The following is an 8651-nucleotide window of genomic DNA, read 5'->3' on the forward strand; positions in this document are numbered from 1 at the left end:
ACTGTCCCTGTCACGGGAATCCAGTTGACAGCAGTGATGAAGGCCCTTTTGAAAGACTGTACTGCGTGTCACCTTCTCTGACGAGGACCTGCTGCTTGCCTGTTGCCAGGGTTAGCAGCAGAGCCCTCTGGTTCTCCAGCCCACACTTTCCCACCTTGTATGCAGGAGGGGCCGGCTTTCGGCCATTACTTTAACGGCTGCCTTTGCTGTGCTCCTTTTCTCTCTCCCTGCCTACCGCTTCACTCAGGATGGGCCTCTTGTCATCAGCCCAATGCCTCAGACTACACTGTCCCCTCCCCCACTTCACTATCCTTGGATACGGTAAAGAAATAACAATTAGCAAACTGGAACTCTCCCCATATGCCTATCTGGCCAGCCTATAAGGGTGTACCAGCTCAGCCTGCACCTTGGAAGGTCTAGACCAACCTATGCTTTTCTCCCCTATCTGTCCTGAAAGTCAAATGATAATCCCCTTTGGAAGAGGATGGAAGTTGAGGAGAAGCGGACAGTAAACGATAAGCGGTTGGAAAAGGGTAGGCACACAAGTAGCAAAGGAAGGAGCCGAGCTATCCCGAAGGCCAGCTCAGTCCAACTAGCTTTTGCTGGCCTGCTTTCCAGGATACCAAGGCGTGGCCAGGCAAGCTCACAAGCACCAGGCGGGTTCCGCATCACTGCCTCTTTGTGACACGGGGCCATACGGAGGAGCATGGGGACATACTGTGGCCACGCAGCTACCACAGCCCGGGCACCTCACGTAGTCAGCACAGTCTCCAAAAAGTTGATGGCAGCCCATGCAAATCTTCTACGGTTGGTCGTAGTGCATGTTTTTGGGTTCTCCGTTTTTAAGAGTTGAGATACCATAAAAGTGTGTTCCTCTGCATGCTTCGATACAGTCAAAGGCATTAGCAAATTTGCCTGTCTTTTTGGTAGCCTTTCCATTGTAGTGCTGGGGATTTTTTTTTGTTTCTTAAAGTAAAATCACATGGGGCATGTCTTAGGTCTCTCTTTTTTAAATAATAAATCAAAACTTATAAAAGTTAAAGTTTTATAATTTACTGCTTAAACTGTATCTTACAGTTGCAGCATACAATTTATTAGGCATTTAGATGTTTGTTCTAAGTGTTTAAAAAGCGAAGCAACAGAATTTATTCAAGCACTGTCAGCAAGACTCCCTTGCAGGAGGTGGCTGGAACACCAGAGTTACCCACCTCTATCTGTCCCTTTGCTCACTCTATCCACACTGGCAGTGGGGTCCTGCAGTAAGGAGCAGCTGCAGTTCATCTCACCCAGAGTCATCTTGTCATCGGTAGGCATCACCTCAGGCTTGAGGGGACGGCACAGCCATGATCTTGAGGTTTACTCGGTGCCCCACCATTTTCCCTCACTGCTTCCGTGAGCACTGAGCTGCATAGGCCAGGAGATGTACCTCTCCACCAGTCCCCCTGTACGGCAATCCCCAGTTCAGGCTCAGAAATGCATGTGCCCTTTTCTTGGAGACTTGCACACTAAGCAAGCCATTTGGTCCAGTAGCCAGAGCAGCAACGTGACTTGGGGGACTGTCCATCTTCCTGGTAGTCCAAAAGCCAGTTGCAGTCAAGCACATGCTCAGGAAGCACTTGGACCACCACAGTTCCAGCCATATCAGCCAACAAGTAAAGCTGGCCAGATGACAGCTGACAGCTAGGATGTTGCTCTCAGGTATTTGTTCCTGCAAACTCACAAAGAGCCACTGGGAGCCACAAGAAGAGGCCTTTCAAGACCATCATCATCTGTAAGGGCATCTTTTGCCTGGAAAAGAGGGAGGGAGTCCTGTGGCTGCCAAAAAAAAAACCAAAACACCACCCCAATAATAATGACTGAGGACCCTGAGGCTGGGGACACGGGATTCAGGGAATACACCTGGCATTCTGTGAATGACAATTTAGGGCTGTGTGCTCCCCAGCCAGCTTAAGCCATAAACACCAGTGGGGATTGTGATGGCTGCATGCTGCTGAAACTGGAGACCGGGACGGATGGGAACATGGTATCCAAAGTCTCTGTGGAAAACTGGCCCAGATATCTTGCTGACATGCAACTATAGCTGCAAGTCAGTCATACTTTATCAATCAGGGGCATCCGAGGAATCATTGAGCTCTTTTCTAGCGGAGTGAGCTGCACGCCAACAGTAGGGATGCCTCTCAAGGTTACTCCTCGGAGTTGAGCGATTTCTTGCCACAACAGGATTAACAGGATGCCTAACATTGAAAGGTTTGCTAAGATGATAAAGACTACATTGTGCCTATGTAGTCTTTTAGACATTAACAGTTGATAAAGTCTGGGACTAGGAGTGTATCCAGTGGCTCCTAGACTCCTTGCTGAGAAGTTTCGAAAGTAAGGGGCCCTTTCTGAAACGCACCGCTAAACGGCAAGATCTCCCTGACAATTTTGTCTGACCTTGTCCTATATGCAGTAAACAATGCAGTGTACCTTGCCATTGAATCTTGTTAAATGACTGTATCATTTAACATTACACTTCATTAACCCACTCTTTTTACAATTTATTGTGGATTTGACTTCTCTCTTACAACTGATGTGCCTCATGCCATCAGTTTTCCCCAAAGCAGAAGTTATTTTACCCGCTATGCAAGAGCCAATCAACATACTGAGTTGAGATACTCATTTCTTTTCAATCTGTAGTGGCAGTGGCGAGTGCCAGGTATCTAACACAGCCAGCATGCCTCTTAGAAGTACAAGGGGCATTTTCTACAAAGTAATAACCACAATAAAATAATTGATTGGTTACCTATACTTTTTTGTGCCGCTCATGTGTTTTAAACATTTAGGGACTCCCTCTTCATTAGAATGCTTCTTATCTATAAGCCAGTGTAATTTTTAGCATTAAAATCAACAAAGAATTAATCTTAGTTAAGTGTAGGCTTGTGTCATAGTTCAGGCCTGATCCGGACCAGACTGCGCAGTGTCTCTCTCACTGCCCCCACCCTCCAAGAGACTAGAGGGAGATAATGTAAGAAAAACGGCTCGAGGTTTGAGATAAGGACAGGGAGAAATCCTTAAAGTTACCATTACAGGCAAAGATACTCAACTTGGGGAAAACGTAATTTATTACTACAAACAGCAGGATAATGAGACAGAGAACAAGATAACCTTCCCCCACTCCTCCCTCTTCCCAAGCTTAACATTATCTCTACCACCTTCCCCCCCGCACCCCGGGCAGCACAGGGGGGAAGAGGGAATGGGGGTTGCGGTCATAGAATCATAGAATCATAGAATGGTTAGGGTTGGAAGGGACCTTCAAAGGTCATCTAGTCCAACCCCCCTGCAAGAAGCAGGGACATCCCTGACTAGATCAGGTTGCTCGAGCCTCATCCAGCCTGGCCTTGAATGTTTCCACGAATGGGGCCTCCACCACCTTTCTGGGCAACCCGTTCCAGTGTTCTATAACTCGCATCCTAAAAAATTTTTTCCTAATTTCTAATCTAAATCTACCCCCCTCTATTTTAAAACCATTTCTCCTTGTCCTATCGCAACAGGCCCTACTAAACAGCCTCTCCCCATCTTTCTTGTAGGCCCCCTTGAGGTACTGGAAGGCCGCTATCAGGTCTCCCCGGAGCCTCCTCTTCTCCAGGCTGAACAGCCCCAATTCTCTCAGCCTGTCCTCATAAGAGAGGTGCTCCAGCCCTTTTATCATCTTCGTGGCCTTCCTCTGGACCTTCCCCAACTGGTCCATGTCCTTCTTGTGTTGGGGGCTCCAGAACTGGACACAGTACTCCAGGTGGGGTCTCACCAGGGCAGAGTAGAGAGGGAGAATCACCTCCCTCGACCTGCTGGCCACGCTCCTCTTGATGCAGCCCATGATGCGGTTGGCCTTCTAGGCCGCAAGGGCGCATTGCCTGCTCATGTTAAGCTTCTCATCCACCAGCACTCCCAAGTCCTTCTCCTCAGGGCTGTTCTCCATCCATTCTCTGCCCAGCCTGTATTTGTGCCTGGGATTGCCATGACCCAGGTGCAGGACCTTGCACTTGGCCTGGTGTTCTGGTTTTGTTAGTGAGGGGGGGGCCTAAGGTGGTAGCTTCTGTAGGAAACTGCTAGAAGTCGCTCCCCTTTGTTCAGTGGACTCGGCCGGGCCTAGGGCGGACCCGCTGCTGGCCAAGGCCAAGCCAATTGGTAGCAGAATGTCCCGTGATAACGCCTCTGCGATAACGTATTTAAGTAGGGGAAAACAGGAGAAGAAAAGGGAGAAGATGTGAAGCTGAGCGGGGGGCAGAGAGGGGGAGGCGCGAGCCTCATGGGCCTTGCAGGCCTCACCCTCTGGCCTCCCGCCGGGCAGCCGACTGGGCCCAACTCGGCCCGGCCCGGCTGCAAGAAGTGGAGAGGAGATGAGAAGTGAATAAGATGTAAAAAGGATCCTGAGAGACGTCTGCCAGCCTGTTGTGAGGAACGGCTGCAGACGCCAAGGTCAGTTCAGAAGGAGGGGGAGGAGTAATATGGCTCCTGGCCAAGATTCCTCTGCAACTCGTGGTGAAGACCATGGTGGAGCGGGTTGTCCCCCTGCAGCCCATGGAGGTCCACGGAGGGGCAGAGATCCACCTGCAGCCCGTGGAGGACCCCACGCCAGAGCAGGTGGAGGCCTGAAGGAGACTGTGGCCTGTGGAGGGCCCGCTGGGACAGCTGTTCTAGAGGGACTGCACCCCGTGGAAGAGATGACCCACGCCGGAGCAGTTTCACGGAGGACTGTGGCCCGTGGGAGGGACCCCACGCTGGAGCAGAGGAGGAATGTGAGGAGTTCTTCCCCTGACGATGATACAGCGGTGTAAAACAATGCGTGATGAACTGACTGCGACCCCCATTCCCTTTCCCCCCCCCGTGCCACTCGGGAGGGGAAGGTAGTAGAGATAATGTTAAGCCCGGGAAGAGGGAGGGGTTGGGGGAGGTTATCTTGTTCCCTGTCTCATTCTCCTGCTAATTTTAGAAATAAATGAATAGTTTTCCCCAAGTCGAGTCTGTTTTGCCCGTGACGGTAACTTTAAGGATTTCTCCCCGTCCTTATCTCAAACCTTGAGCTGTTTTTTTCTTGTATCATCTCCTCCTATTCTCTCGGAGGGTGGGGGGAGCGAGAGACAGACTGCGTAGTCTGGTCCTGATCAGGGCTGAACTACGGCACCTGGTTGAACTTCATGAGGTTGGCACTGGCCCACCTCTCCAGCCTGTCAAGGTCCCTCTGGATGGCATCCCTCCCTTCCAGCGTGTCGACAGCACCACACAACTTGGTGTCGTCGGCGAACTTGTTGAGGGTGCACTCCATCCCACTGTCCATGTCGCCAACAAAGATGTTGAACAGGGCCGGGCCCAGCACGGACCCCTGAGGGACGCCACTCGTGACCGGTCTCCACATGGACATCGAGCCGTTGACCACCACTCTCTGAGTGCGGCCGTCCAGCCAACTCCTTACCCACCGAGTGGTCCGTCCATCAGACCCATGTCTCTCTAGTTGAGAGAGAAGGATGTTGTGTAGGACAGTGTCAAAAGCTTTGCACAAGTCCAGGTAGATGATGTCAGTTGCTCGTCCCTTGTCCACCGATGCTGTCACCCCGTCATAGAAGGCCACCAAATTGCTCAGGCACGATCTGCCCTTGGTGAAGCCATGTTGGCTGTCACCAACCACCTCCTGGCTCTCCATGTGCCTTAGCATGGTTTCCAGGAGAATCTGCTCCATGTCCTTGCCAGGCACAGAGGTGAGGCTGACCAGCCTGTAGTTACCTGGGTCTTCCTTATTCCCCTTTTTAAAAACTGGGGTTATGTTCCCTCTCTTCCAGTCATCGGGGACCTCACCAGACCGCCACGACTTCTCAAATATGATAGCCAGTGGCTTGGCAACTTCATCCGCCAGTTCCCTCAGGACCCGCGGATGGATCTCATCAGGTCCCATGGACTTGTGCACCTTTAGGTTCCTCAGATGATCCCGAACCTGCTCTTCGAGTACAATGGGAGGTTCTTCATCCTCGCAGTCCCTGCTTGCACCTTCTACAGCTTGGGCGGTGGGACAGGAACTCTTGTCGGTGAAGACTGAGGCAAAAAAGTCATTGAGAACCTCAGCCTTCTCCATGTCCTGGGTAACCAGGACACCAGTTCCCTTCTGGAGGGGGCCTACATTTTCCCTGGACTTTCTTTTGTCCCCTACGTACCTATAAAAGCTCTTCTTGTTGCATTTTATATCCCTGGCCAGATTCAGTTCTGCCAGGGCATTGGCCTTCCTTACCTTATCCCTGGCCACTCGCACAGCCTCTTTGTAGTCCTCCCAGGCTACCTGTCCCCGCTTCCACTCTCTATAGGCTTCCTTTTTTACTTTCGGTTGGTCCAGGAGCTCCTTGCTCATCCACGCCGGCCTCCTGGCCTTTTTGCCCGACTTGTTTTTCACTGGGATGCACTTCTGCTGAGCTTGGAGGAGGTGCTCCTTGAATGTAGACCAACTTTCCTGGGCCCCTCTTCCCTCCAGGGCCACCTCCCGTGGCACTTGGCCCATCAGGTCCCTGAAGAGGCCGAAGTCCGCCTTCCTGAAGTCTAGGGCAGAGAGCTTGCCATGTATTTTCCTTGCTGCCCCATAGATCTTGAACTCCACCATGTCATGGTCGCTGCAGCCAAGGCTGTCCTTTACTTTAACATCCCCCACCAGCCCCTCCCTGTTGGTGAGCACCGTCCCTGTTGGTGAGCACCCTCCCTGTTGGTGAGCGCAAGGTCGAGCATGGCACGCCTCCTTGTCGGCTCCTCTATCGCCTGCAGGAGGAAGTTGTCATCCACGCATTCCAGGAACCTCCTGGACTGCCTGTGCCCTGCCGTGTTGTCTCTCCAACAGATGTCAGGGTGGTTGAAGTCCCCCATGAGGACCAGGGCCTGTGACCATGAGGCTGCTCCTATCTGCCTATAGAGCACTTCATCTGCTCTGTCCTCCTGGCCAGGTGGCCTGTACCAGACCCCCACCGTAATGTCCCCTGTCCATCCTCATCATCTAATCTTGACCCATAAGCTCTCTGTCAGCTCCTCCTCCATCGCCAGGCAGAGCTCCACACACTCCACACACTCAGCCGGTTGCTGACGGACCCCACCCCGGTGTGGGGTCCTCCAAGGGCTCCAGGTGGATCTCTGCTCCTCCGTGGAACTCCATGGGCTGCAGGGGGACAACCTGCTCCACCATGCTCATCACCACCGGCTGCAGGGGAATCTTGGCCAGGATGGGCCATGCGGGAGAACCCCGTGTGGGTCCCCAAAGACCACAGCAGTCATCTGTGTGCTGCTCTCCCGACAGGCGTGATTGGTGGGGCCGGCATGACCCTCCCCTGCAGCGTGCCCGGCTTTTCTTGACTCTTGCATCCTTTCCTGCAGACCCCGAAGCCTGACTGGTGGGGTTTTTGGTCTCACCCTCCCGCCTCCCCGCGTGCGAGAGCCGGGCCCTCAGCCCCGCTGCCTCTAACAGCACGCGGGACCTCTCGGTACCTTCTGGGCAATGCCCAGGGCATGGGCGTCCTCCTCCAAAACCTCACACAGGCCGGGGAGCAGCTCTCTGCTCCGACTAAGCTTTTCCTCGCGTGACTGCGTGAGAAACTTCCTCCCTTGCTCTGCAGGACGTTAAGGTGGTGTTGGTACCATGCAGGACGATGGGCGCACCAAGAGCCCCCACTCGCCCCGGGCTACGCCCGCCAAACCAAAGGGGCAGCACCTTGCAAGGCCAAGATGGCGCGCAGCTCCTGGACACGCTGGCTGCGTTTTGCCAGCCGCCTCCCACTGATGTTGGAGCCCCCAGCATCACAAGAACACGGACCTGTTGGCGCGAGTCCAGAGGAGCCACAGAGATGATCAGAGGGCTGGAGCACCTCTCCTGTGAGGCCAGGCTGAGAGAGCTGGGGCTGTTCAGCCTGGAGAAGAGGAGGCTTGGCAGAGACCTTCTGGTGGCCTTCCAGTGCCTAAAGGGGGCTTCTAAGAAAGATGGGCAGAAACTTTTTTACCAGGGCCTGTTGTGACAGGACAAGGGGTAATGGTTTTAAGCTAGAAGGAAGTTTGATTTAGACTGGATATAAGGAAGACGTTTTTTACAACGAGGGTGGTGAAACGCTGGCCCAGGTTGCCCAGAGAGGTGGTGGATCCCCCCCATCCCTGGAAACATTCAAGGCCAGGCTGGACGGCGCTCTGAGCAACCTGATCTGGTTGAAGGTGGCCCTGCTCCTCGCAGGGGTGGGGGGCGTTGCACGAGATGACCTTTAAAGGTCCCTTCCAACCCAAACTATTCTAGGATTCAGTGACGCTATGACAGGTCAGGCAGCCCCAGTCTAGGGGCTTCATCTCAGATTTCCCTCTCCGTTCCAAGGCAGGCTCTGCCCTTCCCCTCCCATGCATGGACACCACAACACCCACCCTCGGGTCCAATACCCGTCCAGGTCTTGGCCACTGCCCCATGTTGCCCCATAGCTGCCTCAAACACACGCCGGCCCATGGGTGTCCCAGAGCTGCCTGGGGGGCAGACGTCGCGGGAAGGTGTTGGCCCCACAGGACGAAGGGGGAGAAAGCCAGCTCGCCCTCAGCTTTGCTCTGGCCGGCAAAGCTGTCCCCACCCCAGCCCATCCCCACCTCTGCGGGGAGAGCAGCTGGGCAAGGGACAGGAG

This window comes from Chlamydotis macqueenii, chromosome 19 (assembly GCF_036417535.1).
Source record: "Chlamydotis macqueenii isolate bChlMac1 chromosome 19, bChlMac1.mat, whole genome shotgun sequence".
Lineage (NCBI taxonomy): Eukaryota > Metazoa > Chordata > Aves > Otidiformes > Otididae > Chlamydotis > Chlamydotis macqueenii.